This window comes from Eptesicus fuscus, chromosome 22 (genome assembly GCF_027574615.1).
Source record: "Eptesicus fuscus isolate TK198812 chromosome 22, DD_ASM_mEF_20220401, whole genome shotgun sequence".
Classification (NCBI taxonomy): domain Eukaryota; kingdom Metazoa; phylum Chordata; class Mammalia; order Chiroptera; family Vespertilionidae; genus Eptesicus; species Eptesicus fuscus.
Window position 1 is genome coordinate 43,487,917 of NC_072494.1, and position 26,030 is coordinate 43,513,946.

At 43.2% G+C, this 26,030-nt stretch overlaps 1 long non-coding RNA gene across 1 annotated transcript; it reads left to right on the forward strand.

The window, feature by feature from the left end:
• The first annotated feature begins 1,752 nt into the window (after positions 1 to 1,752).
• LOC129147927 (uncharacterized) lies at positions 1,753 to 5,905 on the forward strand. The gene is made up of 3 exons (XR_008555148.1): positions 1,753 to 1,814; positions 3,961 to 4,004; positions 4,865 to 5,905. It is a non-coding gene; the product is annotated as an uncharacterized LOC129147927 (long non-coding RNA).
• The last annotated feature ends 20,125 nt before the right edge of the window (positions 5,906 to 26,030 follow it).

A 26,030-nucleotide genomic window follows, 5' to 3' on the forward strand; every position in this document is an offset into this window, starting at 1 on the left:
TTTTGCTACATTTGAAAATAATGGGATTAATAAAATGTGGTGAAGGTGGAAAAAAAAACTCAAAAAATGTTGAGGAGCCATGATTTATTTTATGAAAATGATATGGTGCTAGGGCATAAGTTAAAGAAATTGGGTGAAGTACTATAAAAACTTACCTGTTTTGGAAATAGCTGTTTTGGTTTTTTTTTTTAAATCATTTGTCCACATGGTAGTGCAATTGTGTGATATTTATATATTGCTGATTTGGAACCAGATACACTTATTAGACACATTAACTTCAGTTTGCTTTTCGAGTATCATCGCTACTTTCCTTTGTAGTACAGGTCAGAAGAGTAGAGTTCAAGGACATTGGAGGATGGAGTGGGGAGGAAATGTATATATGAAAGATCAATGGTCAAATCATTTAAAATTAAGCATGATGAGGTTGAAATCCTATCTAATAAATGAATAATATGCAAATTAACCATCACTCCGCTACATCCACAAGCCAATCAGGAGCAAATATGCAAATATACCCAACCAAGCTGGCTACGGCTACAGAGAGCAGGAGGGAGGCTTGGGTTTCTCCCGCAATGGAGGAAGCCAAGCTTTCCACACACCCTGGCGGGCCCAGGCCTCCACTCAAGGGTACAAAGTTTCAATTATAGAAGATAAATAAATTCCAACAGAAATGGCTGCAGCCATGGAGCAAGCAGAAGGCTTGGCTCCACTCCAGGCTACAAAGTTTCAATTGTAGAAGATAAATAAACCCCAGATACTAGGGCCTCCACTTGGGTCACCGGGGGGTATGGCTGGCCTGCAAACCACCATAGGCCCCTCGCTCAGGCTGCTCCACGCCCCAAGGTAACCCCCACCCTGATCTAGGACACCCTTCAGGGCAAACCAGCTGGCCCCCACCCATGCACCAGGCCTCTATCCTATCTAATAAAAAAGTGATATAAGATGGCTGCCCCCATGTGGTCAAAGATCCTGCCCCCATGTGGACACAAGATGGCCACCACAAGATAGTCATCAGGGGAGGGCAGTTGGGAGGGACCAGGCCTACAAGGGAAGGCAGTTGTGGGTGATCAGGCCAGCAGGGAAGGGCAGTTGGGAGGGACAAGGCCTGCAGGGGAGAGCAGGTGGGGGGGGGGGGGGAAGGACCAGGCCTGGAGGGGAGGGCAGTTAGGGGCAAACAGGTTGGCAGGGGGGCAGTTAGGCATCCATCAGGCTGGCAGGGGAGTGGTTAGGGGGTGATCAGGCTGGCAGGCAGAAGCGGTTAGGGGCAATCAGGAAGGCAGGCAGGCGAACAGTTGGGAGTCAGCAGTCCTGGATTGTGGGAGGGATGTCCCAGATTGGAGAGGGTGCAGGCTGAGCTGAGGGACACCCCCCCCGCCCCCCCCCCCCGCCCCGTGCACAAATTTTGTACACTTGGCCTGTAGTACTTAATAATCTTCTCAAACCTATCAAACTTTATTTCATCATTATAATATTTTATTTTAATATATTTTATTTCATCATTATAATATTTTATTTTTAATATATTATTTCATTTTTCTTTGAAATAAAACAGAACAAAGGGTAAATTATATGCAATTTTTACTCTCAAACTTGTAACATATAGAAGCCATATGCAAAAACATAATTCCTGTCTTCTATATTTTGTTTAATTTGCCTCATACTATTGCCTCACAATGTCCTTATGAAATTACACTGTATATGTAATTGGTTATGTGTCTATTAACTGTGTTACCATATTTTTTCCCCTCTCAAGGACTTACTGTTGGTGCTATTATAATTCTAACCAAAGTTTTCAGGAACTATGGAAGATCAGGGTAAGCAGAAATTCTGATGACTTAAAACATTTGCTTTTAGTTTCTTTCTGGGAAAACTTGATATTTTATCATGAATAGATCATTTTCCTCACTTAATTGTCTTTTTAGACATGCTATCTCTTTATTCCTTTTGTCTATAATGTCTCCCTTGCATAAACAGACTTTGTGTCTTTTTTTTAAATTTCTCAATATATTTAAAAACATTAGCAACATTTCAAAGGAAAATGATTTGAAAGCCGAAGTCTCACTTTGCAGTCTATTAATCGATTTGCCTTTCCCTTAGTAGAATTTATGGTAGCATACGAGCATGTGTGCGGCACAAAACCAAAGAAATCTCGGGGGGGAAACACCAGCCTCTAACACAGTATTAAATCTCCTGAAATTAGGCCTGTCTTCGAGTTGCCTTTATTGGTGCGTGCCAGTCTAGCCAAAGGTGACAGACTCTGGCATCTGACTGCATGGTTCCATCCTGTGTCTGCTGTCCATGTGCCATGTCACTGTAAGCAACTTGACCTCTCTGTGCCTCAGCTTTCTCATCTGTAAAATGGGGGAAATCAAGAACCTACCTTATGGGATTGTAGTAAGGATCAAATGAGTTTCCACTTGTAAAGAAGTTAGAACATCACGTGGCATATAGGAGGCCTTCGGATGGTAAAATAGTAACACATGGGGGGAAAAACCACAGTCTGATCTGAAACATCTGACCTGCCTTGAGCATTCATATAGTAAGTACATTGTCATGGTTGGCTCTGGCATTATCTGCAGACAGAGAATTACTTAAATTGACCCTCTTCTGGCCCTCTGGGCAGAGGAAACAGCATGTGCAAAGGCCTGTCTGAGAAACAGAGGGTTTTTATCTCATTAAGCCTTAAAAACATAAAAACAAATAAATAAATAGACCCTCTTCTGTTATCTTGTAGATTTTATTGTTCAGAAAACTAATTATGGAGTTCATATAAACTCTTGAGTCATTTCTGTACTTCCCTAATGCCTCCATTTTCATTCACTAATTAAGAAAATTATATTTATGCTGTTACTAAATTGGCTGTCTTAATTCTTTGACAGATGTGAGCTATCTACTTTTTGCCCCATTTAACGCTTTCCTTTCTCCTTAAATTAACAAATATTGCTAAGTAGTATAGTTAAGCCTATTATAAGCTAAAGTAAAAGTATGAATGTTCTTTAAATCACTAAATGGTTCAGTATTTTAGCCAAACATTAGACCATTAGGTCCTGGATTTTTAAAATAGGTTTTCCTGTACATAAAGTAGTCTTGAGGCTATAATACTAAATGTAGTAAAATATAACTTTTTCTTCAAAATTTTCAGGAACTTTTAAGAATGGGCTTTAAAGCCCAGCCAAAAACAAGTCTAAGTCATTAAAATGAGTTGATACAGATGCCCCAGCACAACTGCTCTGGGAAAAAAGTAAACCAGCCACCTCATGCTCTGCCTTCCATTTGTTCCATCTCCAGCGTTATCCAAAGCCAGTGCTTTGGGACTCGGCAGACGAGATAGGTGGAAAGTGGTGAGCGTACAGGTTGCTCTAGCTCTTAGCTGTCATCAGTTTCTTTACTTTGGCAAAGTAATTGGCCATGATATTTTTGATAGGACGAAAAGTGTTGAACCATAGAAGGAGGGACTATTTGTTTCCCTAATTCCTCTATTTCCAAATAAGAGGAAATTCAGGCAAAAACCCCTAAGAAAGAATTTGCCTTTATTTTTTTTATGTGCCATTTAATAACACTCCACTTGCCTTAATTGAGAAGTAAAAGCTGTTGAGAGTAAGAGCTAACTTTATTCATTCCCGGTTATTCTCTTAATTCATATCACTTTTAACACTTTCGTGTCAATGTAATTAAAAATTTTATCTTAATGAGGACAGGGCGAAGAGTTCATGAGTCTGAAGGTGATAGTGTACTTCACCTGACGATCCTGTGTTTGCCATGAAAGGATTCACTTCTTTTCGAAGTGTTGGGTTTGTACGGTACCTTTGAGCTCATAAAGAGGATGTGGTTGCAAGCAACTGCTGGTACTACTTTTTAATACAGGTTAATTCAATTAGTGTTTTCCCTCTCTACTATTCAGCTCTTATTACCTCCATGAGAACAGCAAAGCACTCAATGTTATGTTTCATAATTTAACAGAGACTGATGATGCCTCAGAAGTATGACCTCGTAAATGACAAAAGGTATATAGTTCTGTAAAATCGCATTTCTTGCAAAATGTCCATCAATGCCGTTGGCTCAGGGTTTGTCTGGTACTAATCAAAGATAATAGAGGCTTCAGCCTCTGTTATCGTCAGAACTCTTCCTCTTTTTCCCATGATTGACTCGCATTGAGTCTCTCATTGGTATGACATGTCAGCAGTTCTTAACACGTCAGCAGTATGCTCATCCTCTCATTCTGTGCTTTGCACTCAGTTTATTGTAATGATTCGATGCTGGCAATGACATAAATATTTTGGGGGGAAAAACAAAAGGTTGATACATTAGGGCTACAAATAAGAATGCCTTTATTCTATTTGCATCATGAGATGATGGGCTTATATTGTATTTGTTTCTCTTTTTTGCTTGGTGGCTTTCAGAGTTTCCAGTGTTTAGGAAATATTAAAATTTGGTGTACAGTATATTTTATAAGTCCTGTTTATGGATCTTATAAGATAGCTCTTTTATGTTGTCACAGGAAATTGTTACACAAAAATAACTTCATGTTAACGTATCTGTGAAACTTTCTAGGTGTCTTCTTCTTGGACAAAACTTTCCTCTATTTCACGTGTAGTAGTCAAGGGGTTCTCATTGACTTTTAATCTGAAAGTATCTTAATTGATTCTACCTCGACCACTTAATCTCAAAAACTATTTTAGTTGGTGTTGGCCATAGTTACTATACTCTAGCTCCACAGTGGCTGTCTATACTGTATAACTTACTAATTTTCCATTGTTTGACATCCCAAATTCTTCATTGTTTATCATATCATAAATTAACATTTCATGTTTATCACCAATAAGTAAAATTACTTTGATTTTAACTTTTTATTTTTAACTTTCAGGACACACATTTATGACATTGACAGTTTTGCTTATGATGCTGGTAGCCACTGGCTACCTGACTTAGCCAAAGAAGAGGTAAGAAGAAAGTGCATACAAGTACACAGAATATCCTAGCTTTTGTAAGTTTCTGGAAGCACGGACACAATACATGCAGTAGTGCTCTTCATCTTGCACGTTATCAGTGTCGTTAAGGTGCGCACGAATGTCAATAAAGCGAGAAGAAACTAATCTGTCCTGGAATCGCATTCTCAACGTTTCTAAGCCTCTGGAAAATAGAACAACTCACAAGACTGAGAGTGATTATGTGTCTAAAAGTGTAGATATTTGTGAGCATGAAGAAAAGGAAATAAGTTATTTTTTCCCCATTAGATTTGTAACGGTATTTTTACTTACAAAAGAAATAAAAATTAAAAACATTAACTGGATATTGAAAACAAATGAAAAAAACATTGCCCAGTCTCTTCTGAGGAAAATTGCCAAAGAGAGATGAACCACATTATAAAATAACCCTTTTGACCCTCAGGCATTTTTATCTTTCCTTATTCCACTCAACTGAGCTTGAATGGGTTGGCAAATGTTTTAAATGAAAAACATGTTAATGACTCAGAGTGTCAAGTTTCTTGGATTAGTTGGTGGGAAAGGAGAAGTATAGAAGGAAGAAATAATTATTTCTTTCCCGTATAAGTACAGGTAATTAACAAGAATTTAGCTCCTTTTAAGGTGGATCAGTGACAATTTTAATTTTATTCTTAGGACAGTCTTTTTTTTTTTTTGTAAAAGGATCCTGTGAAAGGATGAAAGGATGGAAGGTGTCTTTTTATTAACTTAATGTCTTTAAAAGTATCCAGAGATATTATAATATTAACATGAAAAAGATTCTATATTTCTGAAGTGATTCTAAATTATACATCTTATTTTTTGTGATAGTAAGATTATTTATATTAGTGAACACACTGATTTTACATGTATAACAAAAAAAGTTCAAGAAGATATGTAAAGAAAAATTTATTTTCCCTAAATGAAATAAATAATTGATCACATTTTTTTTTGGTCTCATGTAGTATTTGAAATTTACTTTCTTAAATATAAATAATGTATCTCTAAATAAGATATTCCCTTTCTGCCTCCCATATGTAGTTTACAATGATATCCTTTTGGTTATCCTAAATGTTTGGTGAAACATTTTTGGTTACTTTTAAATTATACTATATTGTACTTTCTTAAGCATGTCATAATCCTCTCAGAGTATTATACCACTTGTTACTGATTTACCTAAAGGCAATCGCATTAATTTCTAGATTTTTAATGTATTCTTATCATCTTACATTTTAAGTTATAGAATAGACTAGAATATACCCATAACTAAATTTAACAATAATTATCTGTCACATTACATCATCTGCTTTGTTGTTGAAGTATTTTAAACTAACTTCCATATGCACCATGGCATTTCACTGTAAATACTTCAATATGTGTTTCTAACAATACGGATTTTTTTTTAACCTAACCACAATCAGTACAAGTAACAAGACTTAACAATAATTGGCTAATAGTTTCTAATATTGGGTAATTCATTTAACTCTCCTAAAAGTACCGTGAATCGGTACATATCCACCTACTAATTCATGTGTTTGTTAACTAGGAGGGCCTGCTCTGCCTACTGACAATCTGGTGTTGTCTGCGGTAGTAGCAAGGACACTGATTCAGTTATTCAGGAACATACCTGTGAGCCTACTGTGTGCAAGTTACCATGTGCTACTGGCTGGCGTTACCAAGATGACAATGACAGTGTCTGTACTCAAGTTGCTTATATTCTACCACAGAAAGACCAAAATGATATACTTATTGAGAGAAAGAATGTGGAGTTATAAGTGCTATGGTAGTCACCTGTACAGAATACAGAGGATGCCTCAGCTGTCTTTGCTAAGTGGATGAATGTTGGGCGGGGAGATATTCAAGACTGGATGTGAACTAAGAAAGGACAAATAGAGGAGGGTCACATGGCAGGATTGGCGACTGCAAAGAGCATCACATGCTCGAGGTAGAAAAGGCTTGGAGAGAGTACAACAGTGTGTCATTGGCTTAGTGTAGAAATAAAAACTATAAATATTTTATTGCAGCTTGATCAAATTAAAAGTTAGAAACAATGGACACAGGTTCATAATAGCAGGAATTTTAAATATTAGGAAATATTGAACTTTGACAATACAGTACATTGAGTTAACCTTTATATTTTAATATCACTTAGGTAAGGGTAAAAGCTAAAAAAAAAATATTTAACAGTTTTCTTAAAATAATAATAATGGGGCTTTCTTATATGATTTATAATTACTTTGTATACTGTTATCATGAAATTGAATAATATTTTCCCAAGGTAAGTTTTATAAGACTGTACTTTGGGTGCAAAGATTATCTTGTCTTTACACTTGAGATCAATGCTTACTTGTTGTAAAAAATTATACTTGCTTAAGCACAGAAATCTGTGCTTTATATTATTTAACTCCCTATGTTATGGCATTTAGAAATGGGGCCAGTGGGAAATAATTAAGGTTAGATGAGTTCACAAGGGTGGGGCCCTGATGATGGTATTAGTGCCCTTATAAGAAGAGACACCAGAAAGCTCTCTCTCTCTCTCTCTCTCTCTCTCTCTCTCTCTCTCTCTCTCTCTCCTCTCTCTCTCTCTCTCTCTCTCCTCTCTCTCTCTCTCCTCTCTCAGTCCCCCTTCTGTTTCCCTCTCTTTCCTTCTCCTCTCCCTCTCTCCCTCTCTACCACGTGAGGACACAGTGAGAAGGCAGCCATCTACAAGCCGGAGAGCTCTCACAAGAAGCTGACCATACTGGTTGGGGCTTCTGATTTCTGTTGTTGAAGCCACTCAGTCTGTGGTATTCTGTTTTGGCAGTTTTGAGTTAATACTATGGCCAAATATAGTACTACTGTACTGTTAGTTTATAGAATTATTGGTAAATTCACTTTACATTTTAAAGGTACACTTTATATATTAATTTTTAAACTGAAAGTATACTGAGATCTTTAGCACTGTGATTTTGTGCAAGATATTTAACCTCTGTGTTTCTTAGTCTACAAAAATTATAGTAGAGTGTCAATATTTGTAGAATGCTTAGAATAGTGTCTGTCACATAATACACTATGTGTTCATTAAATGAAATATAAGTAAACAAAATAAGGCATGTTTCTAAAGTTATTTATCTGCATTTATGTTTTTATTTTTTTTAACATAGGGAATTTGTATTGGCTTCTTGTACTTAGCATAATGTTTTAGAGGTTCATCTAATTTGGGGCCTGTATTAGTACTGTATTCGTTTTTATGGCTTAGTAATAGTCTCTTGTATGGATATACCACATCTTGTTTATCCATTCACCATCTAATGTTGAGGGACATTTGAGTTGCTTCCACATTTTGGCTGTTATGAATAATGCTGCTATGGACATTCATGTACAAGTTTTTCTGTGAGCGTTTATATGTTTTAACTAGAGGCCCGGTGCACGAAATTCATGCACGGTGAGGAGGGGGAGGTAAAAAAAAACCCTAGATCACCTTCTTGGATTCTTATAATCCAAATTACCAAGAACACTGCAATTGGTGGCCTACAGGGAGCTTAGCCAATGAGCTGTCAGAAAAGGTATTTACTCTCAAACTGGTTTGGCTCAGTGGATAGACCGTGCGCCTGCAGACTGAAGGGTCCCAGGTTTGATTCCTGTTAAGGGCATGTACCTTGGTTGGAGGCACATCCCCAGTGGGGAGTGTGCAGGAGGCAGCTAATGGATGTTTCTCTCTCATTGATATTTCAGACTGTCTATCCCTCTCCCCTCTTCTCTGTAAAAAAAAAAAAAAATCAATAAAAATTTTTTTAAAAAAGGTGTATCCTCTGCAGCTCATGCAGCCCCTGGGTTGTGTCCACTGGGCTAGGGGCGTGTCCCTGCCACCCGGTGGTGGCTGCCGGTGTCTCCGCACACCCCAGAGGCCAGCAGCCATCCCCCTGTGGAGGGCGCTAGGCTGGGGGCATGGACACAATCTGCCACTTGGTGTTGGAGCTTGTAAAGCCTCTGGGGCAGGGCAGGAACATCCCCGTCTCCAAACGCCCCAAGGCCAGCAGCCAGCCCCACCATGGGCCCCAGGCTCGAGGCTTGCAGGGACCCTGGGCAGCACGCAGCAGTGGCCGCCAGGGTCTCAGCAAACCCAGGAGGCCAGCGGCAGCCCTCGGTCCTGGGCGCCTGGCTGGGGGCGTGGCCCCAAACCACCGCTTTGTGCAGGAGCCTTTGCAAGTGGCTTGGGGAGGCCAGCAGCCAGCCTAACCATGGGCCTCAGGCTCGGGGCTTGCAGGGACCCCGGGCAGCACACAGCAGTGGCTGCCAGGGTCTCAGCACACCCCAGAGGCCAGCGGCAGCCCCCGAGCCTGGGCTCCTGGCTGGGGGCGTGGCCCCAAACTGCTTGCAAAGGCTCCTGCACAAAGCAGCGGTTTGGGGCCACGCCCCCAGCCAGGCGCTCAGGCTCGGGGCTTGCAGGGACCCTGGGCAGCACACAGCAGTGGCTGCCAGGGTCTCGGCACACCCCAGAGGCCAGCAGCAGCCCCTGGTCCTGGGCGCCTGGCTGGGGGCGTGGCCCCAAACCGCTGCTTTGTGCAGGAGCCTTTGCAAGCCGCTGGGGGCGGGGCGGAACATCCCCGCCCGCCAGGTTGCTTGGCGCCTACACCCATAGGCTCTGAGTGTCCAGGGGGCGTTCTGGGACCCCTGCCGCTCAGGACCTAAGCACAGGCCTACAGGCTAGGAGCGGCCTGGGTCTGGAGGATGTTTCCTGGATCCAGGCCGCTCAGCGCCCGCATATTCAAATTAACTGCCATCTTGTTTGCTCTGATTGGCTGTGGGCGTAGCAGAGGTGCAGTCAATTTGCATGTTTCTCTATTATAAGGTAGGATGTTTTCTTTTCACTACAGAAAACAGTTCAGGCCCCATGCCTCCTGTGTTTGTTTTTCTCCTTGGGCCTTTTCATGACTATTAATTATTAGGCTGTTGCTATTTAACATATTCTGTTCCTCTATGTTGTAATTCAACAGGGATGCTGAGGACTTTAAATCACAGATTTCGATTTTCCTCATCCAAAATGTCTTAAAGGATAGAAAGTTTTTAGACTAGAAAAACATTTTCATTAATAATTTAGATTTTTCTTTTCAGGCATGTGTATGTATTTTATTTCTCCCCTTATTAGAGTGCACTATTAGCTTTAGCCAATGATGCTATAACACAATTTAATAAGTCAGTATTTTTCTTTGGAAAGCAACACTTCAAATAGAGAAACATGTTCAGACTTGGTCCTCTGACATTAATGCCTTTATCCTGTATAAATAATGGTTGCCTTTGTAAACATAATGACTGTGAGACATGTTCCTCCATTTTATTTCCATTTTAATATGTTTTTATTGATTTGAGAGAGAGAGAGAGAGAAAGGGACAGGGAGAGAGAGAGAAACATCGATGTGACAGAGAACCATCCATCCGTTGCCTCCTGTTACACACCCCAACCAGGATGGAACCTGCAACCTAGGCATGTGCCCTGACCATGTGTCAGCTACTATTTCATGTATGAGACGATGCTCAACAAACTGAGCCACACCAGCCAGGGTTGTACTTCCATTTCCTTTGAATCTAGGGAGGTTTTATTTAGTGCTGCTTTACTGTTTTTATTTCAGAGATAGCACATTTAAAATATTAGGGATGCTCTCTTGATAGCTTAACTTTTTTTTTTGGAGTATCTTAGAGACTCCTCCCAGATGTATGTTGCAGTTGGTAGTCTTTTTATATTAATACTGTGGGAATTCCATTGCACACTAAAGACATTATTATCTTTCTAGCAAAGAATTAGGTACATAAACTTGTCTTGATCAAATTGCCGTCCACTTGGTGCCCAAGTGCTTGGCGAAGATGGGACCTTGCAGGAGGGAGGGCCGGTCCATTATTATCAGCCCTTTATCACCAGTGACATCCTGAACTGGAAGCATCACACCCCAGCTTATTCTGGAAAACCTCAGGCCATAGTAGACCTCCTAGAAACGATCTTCCAGACCCAGAAGCCCACCTGGGTGGACTGCAAGCAGCTCCTTTTCATGTTCTTTAACACTGAGGAGCGCATGAGAGTAGTAACAGAGGCTCGGAAGTGGCTCCAGACCGAGGCCCCGGCAGGAATATTAGATACAGACAGATGGGCCAGGGCGGCCTTCCCAGATGAGGAACCTGATTAGAGCCCGAACTCAGAAGACGGAAGGACCGGGCTAGAAAGATATCAGCTGGCCTTCCTCCAGGGGGTCAGGGCCGGAGCCAAGAAGCCCACCAACATGGCTAAAATCTCTGAGGTTTTCCAGAAGCCTGAGGAAAGTCCAGCAGCTTTCTATGAGAGACTATGTGAGGCATACCGGATCTATACCCCCTTTAGAACTGAGGCCCTGGAAAATCAGACCATGGTAAATGCCGCTTTTGTAGGCCAAGCCCAGCCTGACATCAGGAGAAAATTACAGAAGCTGGAAGGGTTTGCGGGAAAGAATGCCACCGAACTGCTGGAGATAGCCAGCAAGGTTTTCATCAACCGAGACAGTGTGGCAAGGAGGGAGGAAGAAAAGAGAATACAAAGAAGGGCCAATATAATAGCAGCGGCTTTCAGAGGCTCAGGCTCCCAGACAGATCAGAAAGGGAAGCAAGAATACAGACCAGGGGGAAAAGGAAAACCGAGCCTGAGACGAGACCAGTGTGCCTATTGTAAGGAGACAGGACACTGGAAGAATGAATGTCCCAAACGGCAAAGTAAGAAAACTGGACCCCCTTCCACCCAGTCGCTATGAACCAGAGCCACCTGAAGCAGATATCATCGGGCTGCAATGGCTGATTCCGACTAGGACAGACCGGGCTCTTTTCAGCTGGGCCCCCATGAGCCCATGGTCAGAATGAAAATTGGGGGCCAGACTGTGGACTTTATGGTTGATACGGGAGCGGAGCACTCAGTAGTCACTCAGAAAGTAGCGCCTCTCGGGAAAGGAGGTCACCATTACTGGAGCTACTGGGGACCAGACCCGTAGACCATTCTGCCGCCCTCGCCGATGCCAACTTGGTGGTCATCACGTAATTCATGAATTCCTGTACTTGCCAGGCTGCCCAGTGCCTCTAATGGGTAGAGACCTTTTAGCCAAAATGGGGGCAGAAATCACTTTTGTCCCAGATGGCTCAGCACAGCTTCGCCTAAGTGAGGAGGCCTCCCCAGTGATCCTGTCCTTAGCAGTGCCGAGGGAGGAAGAATGGAGACTTTATACCCCCCAGTCAAAGGCCTCACCATTAGACCCTTGGCTACATCTGCCCTGCAGGAATAGCCATAATACTGCTCTTTGTCCTAGCGGTTCACTGTTGTGGACCCCACTGAACAGAAATAGAGGGAATAACATGCTCCCACTGATAATGTTAGCTGGCACATACTTGTCTCCCATAGGGGCCACTGCCACGTGTCCTTGCTTAGAAACTCGCTACCCAAATATGCTAGACCGGGCAGCCTATGGGAGAGCCCCATCAGCCAGATGTTTGCTAGCTATACTTATCAGCCTGCGGCGTGATACAGCTCCACTACCAAATGCACGTGGAGGGGGGGGGGCGGGGGGGAGAATTGTATTGGATGGAAAAAATGATAGGACCTGTCACGGCCAATGTGCAGCTAATTTATGTTGCTCCTATTTGTTTCAGCAGTACCCAGGGCCAACATCCACCAGGTCGCCTCCCAGATGAACTATGCAACTCTACCCTCAAGGCTGAAAACACCACCTACCCCTGGTGCTCCCCTGCAGGAACAATCTACGTGTGTGGGACCGCTGCTTACCTCTGCCTGCCTGCAGACTGGACAGGAATGCCTTTAAACTTCAGAATTCCCTGCAAACCCCTCACGGGATGCTAACCCCTTCCCATCGCCCCTTCCAGCTGGAAGCAGTTAAGAGCGGTTGTCGTCCATGCTCACCATAACATCTCGTAGTTGTTGTACCACAGGCTAAGAGAAGCTTGTGGGACAAGGGGGGTGGAGGGGTGGGAATGAGAAGGCTAAAAAGGGCTAATTCCAATGGAACCCTGATATTTGGGGCTAGTGATCTGAATCCCAGCCAGCAAGCTCAGTGTGCATTCCTGATGACCTGTAATGAAGAGACAGTGACCGGAAGCACTAAGGCTGATGTGTGAGTAAAGTATGTAGCTTTTAGTAGCATTGCTTCCGTTTTCCATGCGGGAATCCCTCCACATAAGTCCCTCTCTCCTTCCCAGATCCTGGTCCTGCAGAACCTGTGACTGTGGACAGTGCACTGCCAGGAGGGAGGGTTAATAACGCTGGCGCCAGGCCAGACCATCAGATGTGGCCTGGAGACCCCCAGCACCCGGGGGCCTTCTTGCAAGGCTCACGAAAAGGACCGGAAGCATAATCCATGTTTGTGGGACAAAGACCACAGGGAGGGAGGTATAAGGGAGGGCCCCATGTGTGTTCCCTCACTCAGATTGGAAGGCTGTTCCCCGAGTCCGCTGACGTACTAAACAGTGTCCCTCCTTTTTCTCAGAAGCGTCCTTGGTCCTCTGCAGCACTAAGAAGCCTATTTGTACTTTCTGTAAATTTCATAGCACAGAAGCTTGGCTCCCAGAGCAAGGACTTGACTCAGAGAGGAAGTAGCTGGAGGAGCCCCTCCCCCCCCCAAGGGGCAGCGTCACCGGCGGCTGACACACGGGCCACTCCATGGCCAGGGAGGCTCTGGGACACTGTCAGAGGAGGAGACCCGCTGAGAGATGAGTCTGCAGAGCGGGAGCCTCACAGCAACGGAAAAGCAGAACTAAAGGCAATGGGCCCCGAACAAAACCCCGTGGCCGGGGCTGCTCCCTTTTCTACGTGACTTTACAGCTACATCTGCAGGTACAGCCCGCACACAATGGCCGGGACAGGAGGCCGGTGCCAGGCAGGTCCCCGAGGCAGGAGGCGCCAGGGAGCAACGGGGTCTCTTCCCCGGAGGAGGTGACAGGCCAGGCCCCGATGAACAGAAGGGAGGCGCCGGCTGGCGCAGGGCCAAGGGACGGGAGGTGGCCCGGGAGGCAGGGCCGCTCCGAGGGCTGCTCTGCGGGCGGGCGGCCGAGACAGAGGCAGGAGCCTGGCCGAGGCCTCGGCAGAGGGAAGGCACCGCAGCCTCCGGCCAGGCGAGCCTCACAACAGAAGCATCCGGGTCACGCCTGAGCTGGGCACGGTCTGGTTTTTAAAAAGCCCTTCGCTCTGTAACCGATGGTGTGAGTTTCCCTGCAAAGCGGCTCCGTGGCTCTGAGGGCGGTTGGTGAGCCTTTGCTCCGGAACCTGTAGAAGTTCCTTTTCATTCGGACCCCGCGGCTCTGTGTCCCCGAACACGAAAAAAGAGGCGATGGAGCCATGCAGCCTAGTTTTATCCTCTGAAGATGTTTCCTAACTTTGACCTAAAAACACAGCTTCAGCTTAAGTGGCCGAAAAATAATGAAAACCGATGCAAGGACGCGGTCAAATGCAAGGAAAGCGCAGGGACGAGCTGCGCTCCCACGCCCAGCGGTCCTGGCTCAGCCGGCCGCGCGGTGTGCGGTTAGGAGCGCCCCCTCGTGTTTTACTCAGAAACGACAAGTCTTCACTTGAAGACCCCCAACTGGACAAGCCCAGCTGAGAGGCCACCACCACCTGCTTTCAGGCCCGGGCTCCTTCTGCGGCCCACGGACCTGAGCTCCAGCACAGGCCGAACGGTTCTCCATGCGGCTTCAGACAGACTCCTGCCCTGGCCAGCGGGCTCAGTCGGTGCGAGTGTCGTCCCGGACACTGACCGGTGGCGGGTTCAATTCCCAGCCAGGGCACATACCTAGGGTGCGGTTCAATCCCCTGTTGGGTTGCATATGGGAGGCAGCTGGTCGACGTCTCTCCTTCCTTCTCTCTCTCCCTTCCTCGCTCTCTAAGATCAATAAACATATCCTCGGGCGAGGATTAGAAAGCAAGGAGAGCCAGTGAGCTGGCCATCACTCTCACCCCCATCATCATCACATGACATCCTCCCTCAACCACACAGGTGGCCTGAAGGTCTGGGTGTTTTAGGGTGAGAGCCCCTCACTCACTATGTCACTGCCCTTCAACCTTGTCTTCAACCCCCGCCCCGTCACAGGACCTCTGCACATGTCCCTGTCATAGTTGAATCACGGTCCCAAAACTATATCCGTCCTCACCCCTGGTCCCTCGGAGTGTGGCCTTATTCATAAATGCAGTCTTTGCAGATGTGATGAGTTTAAGATGAGGTCATTCTGAAGGAGGGTGGGTGCTGAGCCAGTGTGACTGCTGTCCTTGGAAGGGGCGGAGAGGGGCAGAGACCGGCCTGATGCAGCCATAGCCACGGAGCGTCGGAACCACGGGAAGCTGCCAGAGGTGAGGAAGGGTCCCACCTGGAGGCTTAGGAGCGAGTGGGCCTGTCAGCGCCTTCACTTCATACTTCCAGGTCCAGAGCCACGAGAGGATACATTTCCGTCTTTTTAAACCACCCGGAGCGGTGTCAGAGGAGCGGCCTGTGAGAGCCGCCTTTCCCTCTCCCCCTGAATTGTCAACACGTTAACCAATACAATTAAACCAAGAGATCCCTGTCAACAAAGAAAACGTCTGGAGGGCGGAACCGAGAGTAAATGGGGACAAGAAGGGCGGGAAGCGTGGCACCGACTCAGCCCTGCAGCCGGGAGCTTGGCCTGGAGGGGAGAGCGGTGGTGGCGGCACTTCCTCTGGCCAGGAGGAACAGGGCGCTGTGGGGGCAGCCCAGCAGGGTGAGCGGCAAGAGAGCGAACAGAGTCTGAGTCAGCAGACACCTGACAGAGCACAGGTTCTGCCGTGAGGCTCCCCACTGGTGTTTCAGACAAAGAAACAGAACCACGGAGCTCTGCAGCTTGGACTCCGCAAGCTCAGCTCCCGTCGCCCGTGGAGTCGGGTCCAGGAGCATATCCTCTGTAAACCAAGAGCTGTGGGAGAGAGCCACTGTTTGCTCTGTAGCTGATCCCCAGGAAGGGGGCTTGGGTGGAACCCATGGAGGTCAGGGGTCGCCATTCCAGTGAGGGCACACAAACCCTACCCCCAAGCAGTGTGGCAGTTCTGTCTCACCGAAACCACAGAGGTTCAAGACTGGGAGACCACAGGTAAAGAATCTTGCAATTCAGTGCCATCTACTGGAAAACAGTAGAAAGCTCACCAGAGATAAATGTGTAAGCAAAGGAGGACAGCAAATACTATGAAGAATCAGTCATGAGAATGACCAGAAAGAAAATGAAAAATCCCTAGAAAGCAAGCTGGAACATATGGAAATGTGTGATATAAATGACAGAGATTTCAAGGTTGCAGTTCTGAAAATACTCAACAAGATGTGAGAAAATACCCACAGTGCCCTCAGAAAACAAGTCAATAAACAAAACAAGGAAATTTACTAAAGAGATTAAACTTTTAAAAAGAACCAATCCGTAATCCTGGAAATGAAGCATGCAATTAAGGAGATTAAGAGTGAACTACTGCCCTAACCAGTTTGGCTCAGTGGATAGAGCGTCGGCCTGCGGACTCAAGGGTCCCAGGTTCCATTCCAGTCAAAGGCATGTACCTTGGTTGTGGGTACATCCCCAGTGGGAGATGTGCAGGAGGCAGCCGATCGATGATTCTCTCTCATCATTGATGTTTCTATCTCTCTCTCCTTCTCCCTTCCTCTCTGAAATCAATAAAGAAATATATTTAAAAAAAAAAAAAAGAGTGAACTACTGCCCAGCCAGTTTGGCTCAGTGGTTGAGCATCAACCTATGAACCAGGAGGTCATGGTTCAGGGCAAATGCCCAGGTTGCAGGCTTGGTCTCCAGTAGGGGGCATGCAAGAAACAGCTGATCAATGATTCTTTCTCATCCTTGATGTAACTCTCTCTCCCTCTCTTTTCCTCTCCAAAATCAATAAAAATATATTTTTTTTAAAAGAATGAACTATTGAGCATAGAAAACAGAGCCAACCAGAGAGAGGAAAGAATCAGTGATATCAAAAATAGGAATCTAGGAATGATGCAGAGGGAAGCAGAGAGAGACTGAGCATAAAGAGAAAGGAAAGAACTCTATGAGACCTATCTGACTCCATCAGAAAAAAAGCCTATTAGAGTGACAGGTATTGAAGAGGAGGAAGAGAGGGGGCATGGGATGGAGAGTCTGTAAAACAAATAGTAGATGAGAACTTCCCAAATCTATGGAAAGAACCAGATACTCGAATTCAAGAAGCAAGCAGAACAACTAGTTAACTCAATCCAAAGAGGCCCTCTTCAAGGCACTTGGTATTAAAGCTGTCAAAAATTAATGACAAAGAAAAAATTCTCAAAGCAGCCAGAGAAAAGAAGGAAGTGACCTACGAAGGGAAACCCATCAGAATTTCACCTGACTTCTCAACAGAAACTCTACAAGCCAGAAGAGAATGGAACCAAGTATTTAAGCATCTGAAAGAAAGAAATTACCAGCCACGAGTAATATATCCAGCAAAATTTTCCTTTAAATATGAAGGAGAAATAAAGACATTCCCAGACATGCAGGAGCTAAGAGATTTTATCACCAGAAAACCTCAATTGCAGGAAATACTCAAAGGAGTAATTCTACCTAAAACAAAGAACACAAGGTCACAATACTACAAGTAAGATCACGAAAAAATTTATAGCATAAACAGGGATAATTTGTGACAACAAAAACATAAAAGGGGAGAGGGGAAAGGTCTAAACTGGCAAAGAAGATGAAGATCAGATGAACTCAAAAGAAAAACACTATGATATATATGTATGGGAACATATACCCCAGGATAGTCAGGCCAATGGGAGCACAGAGGCCTCATTGTCAATGCACCAGAATGGCCAAGAGCGCTCTGAGCATGAGTCTGATAGGGATGCCCAAGACTAAGATCCCATAAATAGCTGCAAGGCCACAGCGATCTCACAGCACTCTGTGCCCTCTGTAGCCAAAATGATTGATGTCACTGTTGCCAGCTAGCCTTCTGTCTCTGGAGTAACAAACAGATTACTGACTAGAGAGAGGAGAGGGAGCTAAGAGAAGCACAGGCAGTAGGTACAGAGAATGTAGCTCCTATGTGTGCAGGAGAGAGGAGAGCTCAGACAGAGCTGAGAGCTGCTGCTGATACGATAGAAGACTAAGACCTCATAGAGAGCTCAGAGGTAGCTACTATGTGAGGCTACAGAGACCAGCCAGTGTGCTGGACAGGGGAGACAGGAGCCGCTGCTGAGGCAGAGAGGCTGGAGAAGCTGCTGAGGCAGAGAGGCTGGGTATCACTATGATGTGAGGCGGTACGTCTAGGGGGCAGCGTGCAGCTGCTCAGATAATAGCTGTGAGCACAGAGATTGCTACGGCTTTGTGGGAAAGGGGTACATGCTAACCAACTGGTGTCCGGCTGCCTGCCTGTATGGACTTTGCTGTAAAGAACTATTTTTGTCTGATGGCTATATGGCCACTGGCTTCTGCAATTAAGGCTCATTCTTATACACCCACAACTTCTCGTGGCTTCTCTGACTGCCCCACCAATGAGAATTGACCTGTCCTTGACAATATGCAACTTAATTTTTCATAAACCTAATGTTAACCACACATAAAAATCCCCAACCCAGAACATACAGCTTTAAAAAAAAAGGAAACAGGAAAGATGTATGGAATACCACCAAAGAAAAACAACAGACAGAAACATAAAGGGAAAGAACCAATGGAGACAGAGCTACCAGGAAACAAAAGATAAAATGGCACAGGAAATCCTCATACATCAATAGTTACCCTAAATGTAAATGGTCTGAATTCACCAATAAAGAGGCACAGAGTAGCAGAGTGGATCAAAACCCCCAAACCCAACCATATGCTGCCTATGAGAGATACATCTAAGCTGCAAAGACAAAGGTAAATTTAAAATAAAAGGATGGAAAGTAATTCTCCAAGCAAATAACATCCACAGAAAACCAGGTGTAGCCATACTTATATCTGACAAAATAGATTTCAAGACAACAAAGATAACAAGAGACAAAGATGGATACTTTAGCCGAAACCGGTTTTGGCTCAGTGGATAGAGCGTCAGCCTGCGGACTCAAGGGTTCCAGGTTAGATTCCGGTCAAGGGCATGTACCTTGGTTGCGGGCACATCCCCAGTAGGGGGTGTGCAAGAGGCAGCTGATCGATGTTTCTCTCTCATCGATGTTTCTAATTCTCTATCCCTCTCTCTTCCTTTCTGTAAAAAATCAATAAAATATATTTAAAAAAAGATGGATACTTTATAATAACAAAGGGAACACTACCTTGAGAAAACGTAACATTTGCTAATATATATGCACCAATCAGGGAGCACTGAAGTATATAAAACTACTCCTCACAGAACTGAAAGGAGAAACAGATAAAAACACAGTCATAAAAAAAAAAAAAAACACAGTCATAATCAGGGACCTTAATACGCCATTGACAGCTCTAGATCAACCAAACAGAAAATCAATAAAGAAATATCGGCCTCAAATAAAACACCAGACCAAATGGACGTAATTGACAATTACAGAACCTTTCATCCCAGAACATCAGATTTCACATTCTTCTCCAGCGCACACGGAACATTCTCAAGGACAGACCATATGCTGGGTTACAGAACTAGCATCCACAAACTCAAGAAGATTGAAATGATACCAAGCATGTTCTCTGACCACGATGCCTTGAAATTAGGAATCAACTGCAAAGAGGAGGTAAAGAACGCCACAAATACTTGGAGATTAAACAAGATACTACAAAAAACGACTGGGTCAAAAGATTTATAGAGACAAATGAGACTGACAATACAACATGTCAAAACCTCTGGGATGCAGCGAAAGCAGTAATAAGAGGGACGTTTATGTCATCGCAGGCCTAGCTCAAGAAACAAGAGAAATCCAAAGTAAACAACCTGATATCATATCTTAAAGAACTAGAAAGAGAAGAACAAAGGCAACCCAAGTCAGCAGGAGAAAGGAAGTAATAAAAATTAGAGCAGAATTACATGAAATAGAGAACAAAAAGACTCTACAAAAAATCAACAAAAGAAAGCGCTGGTTCTTTGAAAAGATTAATAAAATTGACAAACCCCTAGCTAGGCTCACTAAGGAAAAAAGGGAAAATACCCATATAAACAAAATCAGAAATGAGAGAGAAGTCATCACAAGACATCACAGATATACAAAGGATGATATCAAAGACTATATGTCACCAAATTCAATAACCTAGAAGAAATGGATAAGTTCCAAAAATATGTAACCTTCCTAGACTAAATCAGCAAGAACTGGAAAATCTAAATAGACAGAACAGCAGTGAGGAAATTGAAACAACCATCAAAAACCTCCCCAAAAACAGAAGCCCAGGACCAGATGGCTTCACCAGTGAATTCCACCAAACATTCAAAAGAAGATTAAAGCCCATCCTTCTCAAACTCTTCCAACATCTGAACAAGAGAACACCTCCTAACACATTCTCTGAGGCCAATAAATCCTGACTCCAAACCTGGCAAATTAACACAAAAAAGAAAACTACAGACCAATGTCTCTGATGAAGACAGATGCAAAACTCCTAAGCAAAATACTAGCTCATCGAATACAAAAGTACATCCAAAAAGCAATACATCACGGTCAAGTGGGGTTCATTCCACAGGCACAAGGATGGTTCAACACATAAATTAATCAATGTAACAGGCCACATTAACAAAAGAAAGGATAAAATCACATGATCTTAATGGATGCAGAAAATCATTTGATAAAATACAGCATCCATTTATGATTAAGACACTCAGTAAAATGGGAATAGTGATAGATCCTCCTTTCCCCCAGCTGGTGGACGGAGTATGATGTAACCTGCACCTGCGGCCTGGACATTCTTGAGCACCTAACCAGGCACCCTATATGGACTGTACATTGAACCACCAATCAGCACCTGCCAAATACCCTAAGCCCTCGATTCCTAAGTACCTAAGTGCCTAATCATGTGCCTTATATGAAACCACCAATCAGCGCGTGCCGAGCACCCTAAGCTCCAATCCTTCCCATTCCTCCCCTCAAAAGGCGTGTTCACCTCTGCACATGCTGCTACTCTCCCCTTGTGAGACAGCCGGCAGGGTCCTTCTCCTCTAATGAAGCCTGTAATCCTGGTTTTCAGCCTCTGTCTCATCTTTCAATAGAAGGAAAGTACCTCAACATAATAAAGGCCATCTCTGATAAACCCTCAGCTCATACCATACTCAATGGTGAAACACTGAAAGCTTTTCCCCTAAGATCAGGAACAAGACAAAGATGTCCACTCCCACCATCTTATTCAACACAGTGCTGGAAGGCCTAGCCACAGCAACAAAGCAAGAGAAAGAAATAAAAGGTATTCAAATAGGAAAGGAAGAAGTCAAACTGTCACTTTTTACAGATACCATGATTCTGTACATAGAAAACCCTAAAGACTCTACCAAAAAACAAAACAAACAAGCAAACAAAAAAACGATAAACAAATATAGTCAATTTTCAGGATACAAAACTAATATGCAAAAATCCATTGCCTTCCTGTATATTAACAACAAAACTTCAGAAAAAAATTCTTTTTGCAATTGCAACCAAAATAATAAAATACCTAGGAATAAACTTAACAAAGAACGTGAAAGACCTATATACTGAAAATTACAAAGCATTGTTAAAAAAGATTGAAAAAGACACAACAAAATGGAAACGTAGCCCATGTTCATGGATTGGAAGAATCAACATAGTTTGTAGAGAGCACCTGGGAAGGCACATGGGCATCTCTTTAAATTGTCAGCTGAACCCAGGGAGGTCGGCAAAGCCACGCCCTGGGAACATGCTCTGCCAAAAGGCGGAAGTGTTGTCAGCTTGACCTTCATTTCTGCCCGGGTGCCCGGGAGTGGGCTTTATTATGTAAATCCACCCAAGCACCAGGAATGAATAGGACCTGGGCCCACCCAAGAATGCAAACAATCTCCTTTGTCTTGACTTTTAGTAAAACTTCCTGGTATTTGGCAGTCCCACCTGGTTACAGCTTTTTACTTCTATCTCTGTGTCTGTCTCTTTCTTTCATTTGCTCAATCCCAAGCCCCTCCTACTCAGGAACTGGACTGCTCTCTAGCTGCGCTGGACGCAGAAAAGAGAGAAATATTTACAATAGCTAAAATGGCCACATTATCCAAAGCAATATACAGATTCAATGTAATCTCCATCAAAATCCCAATGTCATTTTTTGAAGAAATAGAACGAGAATTCATCAGATTTGTATGGAAACACAAAAGAGCTTGTTAACGAAAAAAAAAAAAAAAACATTGAAACCTGTAAAGAATTTTAGTGAGTTTATTTGAGCCAAACTGTCGACATATGCCGGGAAGCAGAACCTCAATGAATTGAGATAATGCTCCGGAGAATGCAGGGTTACATCTATATTTATACATTGAAATCAAAGGAAAGGGACGTAGGTGAGTTACATGAAATCCATTGGTGACAGATTAGGGAGGTGGGACAAAGCAAAGCGGGGAAACCTCTGGGGTAGGGTGAAAAGTGAAATGATGAACATGTGCTTCTCTTACAGAGATGGATACAGGATACTTTAACGTAATTAACAGTTGACAATTAACTTGATAACAATAACAATGAGGGAATGTCCAGGTGCCATTTGTTGTGCCCTGAGGGGTCGGGGTAAAAAGGAAGTTAAAAGTTACCCAGACATCTCACAGATATGTTATCTTAGAGGCAAAAAGGCAAATGGGCTCAGTAAAGAAGATCTAAGTTGATCTTTGTTAGGGAAGATATCAGACTAGGACATGACTACCCACTATAACCTGTTTGTAGTTAAATATTTAATTTTCAGACCATCTTTTGTGGTTATTTTAGGTCTCTGAGTTTGCAAGACTGCCACACAGGCCTCCCCTGAGCTTGTCAGGTTAGCAGGTGGCTTCTTTCGTTCACACATCCCCCTTTTGGTCATAAATCGATCCAAAGGATGCATTGATGACCAACCTTTTGGTTGGATAATGGAGTCCCACGGTGCTAGGAAGGCTCATTCCTAGGATGTCTCAGTGTCAGCATGTCTTGCTGAACAGGTGGACCACTGGGGATGGGGCAAGACCATAACCTTAGATGGCATTTAAGGTCGAATTATATGTGTATTTTAAAAAGGCAGATAAATAGGAGGCAGTCAAATTCTATATGTCCTTGTTAAAAGGTATTCTGGATCATTTCTAATTTTTGAGCCACCATGATCCGAGTCTTTTTGCTGTTTGTCTTACATTTTGCTTTTCTGCATCTAATATAACATTTACATATTATGAACAAAAGTAACAATACTAAACTAATAACACTGATTAGGAACAGAAAATGTCTAATACTAGACAAGGAAAACTCTAAGGGGAACAAGCATCACAGCCAGCCGAAACACCCTTTACGTGTATTATCATAATCTTTTATTAAGCTAATTATGTTTTCCTCCTTCATCCACCGTCATTTGTACCTTATGATATGTTTGGCCAAATGAATTAAGACTCTACTATTTCATTATCTAGAAGCTCTAATTTTCTTCTGGCCAGTTAGTTCCCATAAAAATGGCTTCATGGGGAGGAGTTCAATTTCCCAATACATTGGTTTTTCAGTATCAATATTATCACAGATTTTATGAACTTCAGGCAAAGTCATTCTGCCTATAATTTCAGTATTACACCATATTCTAGTATTATTTAATGTAAACTTGGTGATATTAGAGTAAAGATTGCTTTTAACCCTTCCCAGCAAAACGCCCCTTTTCCATATACTATATTGTTATTTGTTGGGGTAGATACAATAAGCCAGGACTGGGTGAATTCAGTATTCCATATGGATTGAGGGCATAACCATTCACTTTTCCAATTTTCACAGACAGTGAGATGGGTTCACATTGTTTATTATTTTTAAATATGACCCATCTACTTCCCATTGGAAGTATTCTAGTATTATTGAGGATGGTCCTTACGCCAGCCAATTGAACTACTGGGAATTTTAAGCTTAGGATTTAACTGGCACCTGGGCTTTTAAAAACACAATGTCGTAGATCACATTTCCCATTTAAAATTTTCCAAATTCCTGGGGAACCATAGGAGTCCCATAAGTGTCTGGCCTGGGCTCCTGCAGCCATTATAGTTGGCCATTGTTGCATAGCCACTTCAGATTCCTTGCATTAGCATAGACAACAGGCCCAGTTGAGTTAGGGCACAGGCACGTTCCCATGGTTGGGTTTGGGCATGAGTTTTTATAGTCTGTCGAGCCTGTTCTATCCATGAAACTAAGGCTTTATTGTCTTTCCATGCTGCTTCCCACCCTTTTCCTTCTTCCTGAAACAGCATTCCCTCTAGATGACCTATTTAAGATAAAAATCTTTTTCTAATGAATGACATTCTTCATCAGCTACATACAAGTTCAGCTTGTCCCGGATACCAAGGCCAGCCCCTACTCCTCCAAGTATTCCCCTTTTTCTTCTTTTAGGGAGACCAATGTTGTTGGATCCACCAGAAATGTTGTTGCCATTGGGTAGCTATGGCTTGGGAGCAGTTAGGGTATACTGAGTGGAGCCAAAAATGTTGAGTTTCCCATGCCATAGTTAAATGGGTGAAGGAGACTCCCAAATGGGCTAGAGTTTGAGTATTCATAGGGCTCCTCAAACGTCCAGGACACAAGGACAGTGGGGTAATTATAAACATATCTACCCACCAAGTGATGTCAATAATTTCTGAAATGGGGACCCATTGATTTCTTTCTTGTTTCACAGACATCCAGCCATAAGAGCATGGCTGGTGAGTCCGAGGACATGATATGCTATGACAGATAGGACAGGCTGCTGCAAGCCTTTGGCCATCATATCCAGGTGTTTTTCTTAGTTATTCATCACCCATCTCTATAGCCATACAATATTCATCCAGATTACATCCATATACAATTCTACCAGTGGAATTCTCAGGGAGATATTCTTGGAGGTATTTGCCTAAGGTGGGTCCTTTATAATAGATAGAGCCAGAAAACAACCACAACCACCAAAGCTTATATTGATAGTATAAGAAGACCAATGTGTGGCTACCAAAGCATTAATTTCACTATCATACCTGATAACCAGAACATCATTGTGTAGTAGGTAGGAAAGGTTAGCAGGTATCTAAGTTAAATTTTTCATATCTAATAAAGGAAGAGGTCTGGGGAGGTAGATATTGTTTCCACTAGGGAACCATAAGGACAATAATAATATGAAAATCATTCTATGTACATTCAATCAATATCAATCAGATGATATAAAAACAAGCAATATCAGTTTGTGAGCATACAGGCCTTGTTGACGTCGTCTTGGGATAGCTGTCTGCCTCCGTGGTCAGCGACTTCTTGTCCTTGAAAAGTCTGTGATCTCCGCTGCAGACGGAGATGGTGTCGGAGATGGGAGTAGACGTCCATTCACAGTCAGATGCCTTTTTTAAATGAGAAATGTGAATCCATGAGCTAACTCCTTTAAGTTCAGCTGCACATGGGTTAGTTAGTAATATGTGGTAAGGTCCCCTCCAATGAGGTTGGAGAGTCTTTTATTTGGTGTCTTTTTCAAGACACCAAATCTCCTGGTTGTAAGCCATGATCTTTGAAACCTTCGTCTCCCGGGAGCGCACTGTGAAATGAATCTGTTACCAATTTGTTAGTTCCTATAATGCAGAATGTCTGCTCTTTACTTTTCCCTATGTTTGGGAAACAAAAGATTTAAGAGTCAACAATATTTTAAATAGAATAATAAGAATAATTATCCTCAATTCATTTAGTCCCATAGTTGTTTTTGTTTATTTATTCCTTGAAGTTCTATAAATCTTCATCCAGTTCAAAATATGACCTGCTTAGAAGCCTGCAAGTTAGAGTAAATCTGAGTCCTTTTCATGGATTTTTCTAGACATATATACCTACAAATGCATCAGAATAAAGCTGTCCACAAATGACAAAAATTTAAAAGTGGCATGGTTATAGATTTGATAAAAACTTTGCTTTTCTATAAAATATAACATTCCAAGACAACAACTTCTTGTTAAGTAATAATCCCTGTAAAATGACATAGAGAATAATATGAAATT